Genomic DNA, 9,658 nt, shown 5'->3' on the forward strand with positions numbered 1-9,658 from the left:
TGTGCGTACCGGAGGGGGCGTATGTCAGTTGAGAGGCGTCCTCAGTCAGCGGTGAAGGGTCGAATCAGTATAGAGGACACAATCAGGGTAATTGGACACGACTAGACTGAGGGATATAGATATATATATATATATATATATATATATATATATTTTTTTTTTTTTAAATGATTGGAAATAAATGGTAAAGGACAGAGAGATCATGGATAAAGAAAAAACCTGCTCCTCTTTCCTAAAAAGTAGGAAAGATGTTTAAATCCATTGATCCAATATATTCAACACAAACTGATCCACTAATTTAAATATGGCTTAGTCAAGTAGTAATGTGTTTTCCAGATTGTGGCAATCATTTTTGTGAAAAACAATGTGGAGGCTAAATACTGTTTTTTCCCCTTTTTCTCCCGACTTTAGCGTGTCCAATTACCCAATTGCATTATGCTTTTTCTCTACTGATGTTTATCTTCACCCTGGTTGAGAAGAGCTGAGACACGTGTGCATTAGCCAACTGCATCTTTTCACCTGCAAGAGTACGGATAAGCACACCCTGATCAATGCATTATTCCTTGACTCTGTGCAGGCACCATCGATCAGCCAGCAGAGATCGTAATTGCATCAGTTATGAGGAATCCCAGTCCGGCTCCCACCCTTTATGAACAACAGCCAATCATTGCTTGTGTAGGCGCCCAGCCCAGCCAGATAGCAGAGCTGAAATTCGAAACGACGAGTTCGAAATGTCAGCTCTGGTGTGCTAGCGTGTTTACCACTGCGCCACCTGAGCGCCCCTATATACTGTTTTAAAATACTGTAGATTTTTTTATTCTGTTTTTGTTATCTTGTTACCTGTGTTTAAAGTTCTAAAACTGGCAAGTGCAGCATAGTGGCACAATAGATATGGTTGTTTTAACAATTTCTTTAGATACATTTTACAGGCAAAAGTATGTGGACACCAGTCCTAATTATTAAGTTTAAATGTGTTAGATACACCCAATGCTAAGAAGCATTTAAAATTAATAAAATAAAAATAAATAATATACTTTCAACTAGCAGGCCAGGCCTACAAAAAAAAAATCTGTAAACAATGTTAATGAGTGAACAGTTGAGGGTGTGGTGTTCTGTGTTCAAGGTTTTTTCCTGCATTCCTGCAACCTGTAACACACATACACACACACACACACACACACATACACACACCTGCAAGGTTGTAATATATGACCCCTACTGCAGGATTCTTAACCAAGATAGAACAATATTGTGGATAAAGAGCCACAGACAAAAGGGAAAAAGAAGACAACTTAAACAAAAAATTTTCAAAAGAAAAGAAAAGCGAAACAAAAGAGACGATTTAAGGAGATGATTTACAGGAACCGGTTTTGTTAATCTAATGAGCATTTATGCCATTAGTGGCATGGCAGGTGGGCATAATACTGTAATCTGCTGCCCCTGCCGAGCTATATGGCAGATAGGTCTGATGCAGGAAATGTAGTTACCATTCTGTTCCACCTTACTGCTTTATATGTAGACAAAACATTGCTAATTATTTAAAATAAAATACTTTTTTTTTTTTAATTACTGTTGTAATAATATTTATATTGACTGGTTACTTAAAGGGGCGACATGGTGGCACAGTGAGTAGCACTGGTGTCTTACAGCAAGAAAGGCCTGGATTTGATTCCCTGGCCTGACACCCAGGGTTCTTTCTGTGTGGAGTTTGCATGTTCTCCCTATGTCTGTGTGGGTTCTCTGATTGCTCCCTAGACGTGATAGTGTGCTTGAATGTGTGCTCTAAGTGTGAGTGTGTGCATGTGTGTGAGTGTGTGTGTTTGTTTGTCTGCGCTGTGATGGACTAGCAACTCGTCCGAGGTGTAATATAATGGTTTCATTATATAAAAATTTTAAAAAACCAAGGGTCCTTGGATTAAAGAAGTTTGAGGACCACTGCTGTGGAAAACTATTCACAAAAATAAAGCAATATTTTAAGTCTTAAAAATGCACAAGACAAGTAGGAGAATTACTATACTGTCTATACACATACAAATGTGTTTATAGGGTGCACAATGACCAACATGCATGGTCCCACCTCCCAACCTTGTCTTCAGGTGAAATTACTTTTATACCCAATGAGGATGGTGGTCCCTTGCTAAGGGTGGTTCATCTCAAGGTTTCTTTATTTGTATTTTAAGAGAGTTTTGGTCCTGGATTCTGTAAAGTTGCTTTGAGACAATGTCTACTGTAAAGAGCGCTATACAAATAAATTTGACTTGACTTGTCTTTACTTCTATACTTCTATTACATCTCTATATCCAGAGATGGGGACTCGAGTCCGAGTCACACGGACTCGAGTCACAGGTACCTTGGACTTGACTCATGACTCGCAAAAAATGACTTGTATACAACAACAGTCAGCAACATTAATTACGTGTGACAATTATATACATTATATATATATCATTCTGATCATGTCATTTTCTGCTCTATAATAACGCTTCGGCCGTCTTAACCTGCAGCACATGCAATGGGTAAATGTTACAGCCAGCTTCCGGCGTAGTGATGAAGCGTCGCTCCCTACTTAAAATGGTGGAATACCCTACGTAGTGCACTTCACAGTAACAGATAATGTGAATGGAACGCTTCTACAGAATTGGCGCTAATAATTGTAAGAACCGCTTTCTGAACCAATCAGACCTTCTGATTTTAATTGTTAGTAAGAAATGCTGTTATTTGCATGTATTTAGTTTGCAGCGTCACACAGATTATGTCAATGAAACGCTTGATTGACTTTCTAACAAGTTTGTGTTTTACTTCACAACCGGGAAAAGTTTGGAGGTTTTAAAATATAAGCACATTTACTAATTAACAGATTATATTCCCAATGGGACAACACACGGTTATAAATTTAATAGCATCTGAAACAACATAAGCTAAGGTAAGCAGTATTATGGATTTTTTGCTGTGTTTGGGATAAATACAGTCGCTAATCTGTTATTGTTTTTATCTGAACTTATTATTTGTTTATTTCAATGCTACATTTCCAATATATTTTTTGTGTATATAAAAAAGTGCCTATCTTGGCCAGGACTCTCCTGCAAATGAGATTGTAAATCTCAGTGAGATTATTTTCCTGGTTAAATAAAATAAAAAAATAAATAAATATTATACTGACTGGTGACTTGACTCGGACTCTAGCCTAAAGACTCGTGACTTGACTCGGACTCTAGCCTAAAGACTCGTGACTTGACTCGGACTCGTATTTTGTGACTTTTGTGAACATCTCTGGCCCATTCTCCCACAGGTGTAAGAGATTACTGTGTGATGTCTGTTATGGATTATTGCTCTGGGAATTTTACAATTAAAAGTTAAAATCTAAAAAATCTAAATGCCACTCTTGCAGAATATGCCACTTGCTTTTAAAGTCTCACACATGATATATCCAACAATAACGCTGATGTCTTATTCGTATTTATTTATATACATTTTACATTTACATTTTCAGCATTTAGCAGACGCTTTTATCCAAAGCGACTTACACAATGAGCGGAACACGATGAGCAATTGAGGGTTAAGGGCCTTGCTCAAGGACCCAACAGTGGCAACTTGGTGGTGGGGGGCTTGAACCGGCAACATTCTGTTTACTAGTCCAATACCTTAACTTAACTTATCACTGGGCTATCACTTTATATATTTATGTTTATTAAAAGTTTATTTGACCTTCTCTCAACAACAGGGTCCTGGGGAGTTGGCTTCTACAACCCCTGGCAAAAATTATGGAATCACCACTCTTGGAAGATGTTCTTTCAATTGTTTAATTTTGTAGAAAAAAAAGAAATCACAGACATGCCACAAAACTATCATTTCTCAAACTGCCAACCCTCTGGCATTAAGAAACAATAAAAAAAGAAACAAATATAATAGTTGTGGTCAGTCACAATTGCTTTTTTTTAGATCAAGTAGAGGAAAAAAATATGGAATCACTGAAATCTGAGGAAAAAATTATGGAATCATTAGAAAACACTGCACCATTATTACTTTGTTGCACCACCTCTGGCTTTTATAATGGTTTAAACTCTATGAGGCATGGAGTTAACTAATGACAAACAGTATTCTTCATCAATCTGCCTTCAACTGTCTCTTGCTGTTGCCAGATCAGCTTTGCAGGTTGGAACCTTGTCATTGACCATTTTCTTCAATTTCCACCAGAGATTTTCAAATGGATTGAGATCCGGACTATTTGCAGGCCATGCCATTGACATTATATGTTTTCTTGAAGGAAAGTTTTCACGTCCTTTGCCCTATGGCAAGATGCATTATCATCTTGAAAAATGAAGTCATCATCACCAAACATCCTTTCAACTGATGGAATAAGAAAAGCGTCCAAAATTTCAATGTGGACTTTGGCATTTATTGAAGACCATCTCCCCTGTGCCTTTACCCGACATGCAGGCCCATATCATCAACAACTGTGGAAATTAACATGTTTTCTTTAGGCAGTTATCTTCATAAATTTCATTGGACAGACACCAAACAAAAGTTCCAGCATCATCACCTTGCCCAATGCAGATTCGCGATTCATCACTGAAGATCACTTTTATCCAGTCACCCACAGTCCACGATTGCTTTTCTTTAGCCTACTTTAACCTTGTTCTTTTCTTTTTAGGTGTTAATGATGGCTTTTGTTTGGCTTTTCTGTATGTAAATCCCATTTCTTTTAGGTGATTTCTTACAGTTCAGTCACAGACATTGACTCCACTTTCCGGCCACTTGTTTCTCATTTGTTTTGTTGTGCATTTTCTGTTTTCAAGACATATTGCTTTGTTTTCTATCTTGATGCTTTGATGTCTTACTTGGTCTACCAGTATGCTTCCCTTTTACAACCTTCCCATTTTGTTTGTACTTGGTCCAGATTTTAAACACAGCTTACTGGGAACAACCAACATCTTTTGCGACATTCCACAATGATTTATCTTCTTGAAGGAGTTTTATAATCCTCTCATTTGTTTCAACTGACATATCTTGTGTTGGAACCATGATTCATGACAATCTGCTTTGTGCAACAGCTCTCCGAGGTGTGAGCACTCTTTTTAAACTGAAGAATAATTAGCAAATCTAATCTGCTGCAGATGTTTTGTTTTTAAACTGCAAATTACAGAGTGATTCCATAATTTTTTCCTCAGATTTGAGTGATTCCATATTTTTTTCCTCTACTTGATCTAAAAAAAGCAATTGTGACTGACCACAGCTATTATATTTGTTTCTTTTTTTTATTGTTTCTTAATGCCAGAAGGTTGACATTTTGAAAAATGATAGTTTTGTGGCATGTCTGTGATTTATTTTTTTTCTACAAAATTAAACAATTGACAGAACATCTTCCAAGAGTGGTGATTCCATAATTTTTGCCAGGGGTTGTATTATCGCCTTGAAAGGAGATCCTTTAACAGAGCAATTTACTGTATTATCCTTGCATGACCACTTGGTGGCGCAGGATTAAAGCTGCATTGCATTTGTGTTGGTTTCCTTCTCAAAATGGTTTATGTGAAAGTGTATTATACTAGTAGACATTTTACCCTAATCAATCAATTATAATAATAATAATCCTTGTATACATACACAACCCCAATCCTTACATTTACTTTGACTTTTATTTGATTGCACACAGTTTGAACCCAAGATATTTCATGTTTTGTCTGCTCAACTTCACTTAATTTGTTAATGTACCTCCATTCCTGCATTTCAGGCCTGCAACCAGGGCTGGCGCCATGGGGGGGGGGGGGGGGGGGGGGGGGGGGGTGAAGATGATGCTCAACACACTCAATCCCAGTATTCATTTTGTCTCCAGATTTTAGCAATCAGCACTTCTCACACCACGAACCACAGAATCTGGTATAATGAACATGTGGAACAGCAATCGTACCCTACACAGAGGAGGTTAAAGATATACGGTACCATATTAGGAGCATATCCCAGCTTTTCAATGTGCGCAAGGCACACAGTAACACCCTGGATGGGGCGCCAGTCCATCGCAGGGCAGTTTTAATGAGATGCTTCTGAGAATGCGTTGATCAGGGTGTGGCTCTCCGTACACAAAGCTGATCCGCATATGAACTCACCTTGTACAGGTGAAAACATGCAGTCGGCTACTGCACACGTGTCGGAGAGGGTGTGTGTTAGTCATAGCTCTCCTCAATCGGGAGTGGAGGTCAGCATCCGTAGAGAGGAAGCGTGATGCAATTGGGTAACTGGATATGACTAGATTGGGAGGAAAATTGGGGAAAATGCAAAAAAAAGTTAAACAGTATATACATATACATACAGTATATGCATTTGTTTTAGAGCCTCACATCTGATAGATCCAACATTAACACGCATCTGATGTCTAATTTGCATTTATTTATATATTTATGTTTATTAATAGCTCATTTGACCTTCTCTCAACAATTAAAACTATGGGTGACACAACTCCAACATACAGTTGTTCACATGAAAAGATATTTTGTGTTAAGAGCATATTTATACTTTGTTTGCCTTTATATTGAACATAGTTTCTTTATGAATTCTTGGGAGCCACTGATGATGGGTGACAGGCATTTAATAGGAGATCCTTTAACAGAGCAATTTACTGTATTATCCTTGCATGACCACTTGGTGGCGCAGGAGACGAGAAGGCCAAAGACTGACAGAAAGTAGAGAAAGTAGAAAATCTTTCCCTGCTGGAAACAACTACTCTACATATATATGAACATTTAATTAAAAGAGTTCTAGTTGCTTTTACTAACACTGGTCATTAAAAGCATCAATTAAAGCTGCATTGCATTTGTGTTGGTTTTCTATTCAAAATAGCTGATGTGAAAGTGAATTATACTATACATTTTACCCTAATCAATCTGTAGATAGTGTTTTTATTAGGGCTGTCAAACGATTAAAATTTTTAATCGCGATTAATCTCAGAATTTCATATAGTTAATCGCGATTAATCGCATTAAAAAAAATATGTGTAAATGTTATAGAAAACAAGGATTTTTAAGTGAAATGTTACAATTAAAATGGTGAACACATATTATGCTAAATGTACTGATGTTAAAAACTGCTGGGACAAGAGAAAACTGTAAGGGAGTTTATTCACTCACATACTAGGCAGTAAATGTCAGATTGTAGTTTAGAATTTCTCCATCAGCAAACATTGTAGATCAGCGGTGCTTTAGGTGGGATAAGGCGTAGTTATTGTAACAGACTTTTCTGTGGTTGTATCGTGACAATGGTTTGATGGACGTTTCTACACGAAGTGAGTGTGTTTTGACCCTTTGGGGCTTCCATAGTTCATGAACTAACGTGCTTGACTCAGCTTTCCGGTATTCGGTACAGAAGAAGAAGTTAATTAAGTGTAATAAAGTGTTCTGCTCCCGACAACTTGTGAATATAGCGTGTATTTATTTCTTTATTATGCAAGTGCATCACTACCACGATCGGTTACATTATGTTAACAAACCGCAAATGAAAAACGGTGGCAAGTCCGACATTAAAACGTTTGTTCTACCAGTCAAGTGTCAACATGAACTAGAATCTGCGTTAATGGCACTATTTTTTTTAATCGCGTTAAATTGAGGTCGCGTTAATGCGTTATTATCGCGTTAACTTCGACAGCCCTAGTTTTTATTAATCAGATAGAATAAATTCCTACACTTTCCTTGTATCCATATAATACAGGTAGGATTTCTTCATAGAAAATACAAATTTGGCCTCTTTAAAAAATCATACTACTGTCTATTTTAATGACTTAAAACACAGTGTTTACTACGGAGCCCCTTAGGGGTCACTAAGGAAAAAAATATATATGAAGAGCGTAATCCGTACCCTCGGTTTAGTAAACCGTACGCACGGATTGTCTGCGCTACAAGTTTTACTGTGCGCCCACACCCCGTTTTACGGTAATACAGTTGCGAAGCATTGAAGAGAATAAAGCATCTTTTTACAGCTGGGGTGATGGGATAGCAAACTTATTAAAAAGTCAAATCAAAATCTTATCAAATGCCACCCCACAATCATAAATAACACGAGTACTTAGCTTGTGATTTGAGAGTATTTTACCTTAGGAATTTTGAATAATAGGATTGCAAACCAACGTAAAGTGAAATGTACAGTATAAATGTCTGAGACTCATAAAGTCAGTAAGTAGAAGTAGGAGTATTCTTTAAGAGTCTGATGGGGTGATTTGATAATAATTTGATTTGCATTTTACTTTACGTTGGTTTGCAATCCTATTATTCTAAATTCCTAGGGTAAAATAGTCTCAAAATCACAAGATGAGTACTAGTGTTATTTATTGATTTATTGATTTATTGTTTATTTATTGTTATTGATTTGACTTTTTAATAAGTTTGCTATCCCATCACCCCAGATTACTACAGTAAAGATGTCTGAAATGTATTCCATTAATAAAAAAGTTAATGCTCTTAAAGAAAAAAGTGGAGTGCTTTGATAATAATTTGATTTGCTTATTTTAGACCTTTCAAATTGGTCTGTAACAATTCCACTTGTTTTGCGAAGCATTGAAGAGGATAAAGCATCTTTTTTTACTATATATTAGATATAACACACACACACACACACACACACACACATATATATAAATATATATATATATATAAATATATACAGGGGTTGGACAAAATAACTGAAACACCTGGTTTTAGACCACAATAATTTATTAGTATGGTGTAGGGCCTCCTTTTGCGGCCAATACAGCGTCAATTCGTCTTGGAAATGACATATACAAGTCCTGCACAGTGGTCAGAGGGATTTTAAGCCATTCTTCTTGCAGGATAGTGGCCAGGTCACTACGTGATGCTGGTGGAGGAAAACGTTTCCTGACTCGCTTCTCCAAAACACCCCAAAGTGGCTCAATAATATTTAGATCTGGTGACTGTGCAGGCCATGGGAGATGTTCAACTTCACTTTCATGTTCATCAAACCAATCTTTCACCAGTCTTGCTGTGTGTATTGGTGCATTGTCATCCTGATACACGGCACCGCCATTGGATGCACATGGTCCTCCAGAATGGTTCGGTAGTCCTTGGCAGTGACGCGCCCATCTAGCACAAGTATTGGGCCAAGGGAATGCCATGATATGGCAGCCCAAATCATCACTGATCCACCCCCATGCTTCACTCTGGGCATGCAACAGTCTGGGTGGTACGCTTCTTTGGGGCTTCTCCACACCGTAACTCTCCCGGATGTGGGGAAAACAGTAAAGGTGGACTCATCAGAGAACAATACATGTTTCACATTGTCCACAGCCCAAGATTTGCGCTCCTTGCACCATTGAAACCGACGTTTGGCAATGGCACGAGTGACCAAAGGATTGGCTATAGCAGCCCGGCCGTGTATATTGACCCTGTGGAGCTCCCGACGGACAGTTCTGGTGGAAACAGGAGAGTTGAGGTGCACATTTAATTCTGCCGTGATTTGGGCAGCCGTGGTTTTATGTTTTTTGGACACAATCCTGGTTAGCACCCGAACATCCCTTTCAGACAGCTTCCTCTTGCGTCCACAGTTAATCCTGTTGGATGTGGTTTGTCCTTCTTGGTGGTATGCTGACATTACCCTGGATACCGTGGCTCTTGATACATCACAAAGACTTGCTGTCTTGGTCACAGATGCGCCAGCAAGA

The sequence above is a fragment of the Trichomycterus rosablanca genome, chromosome 7, assembly GCF_030014385.1.
Source record: "Trichomycterus rosablanca isolate fTriRos1 chromosome 7, fTriRos1.hap1, whole genome shotgun sequence".
In the NCBI taxonomy this organism is placed as follows: Eukaryota; Metazoa; Chordata; class Actinopteri; order Siluriformes; family Trichomycteridae; genus Trichomycterus; species Trichomycterus rosablanca.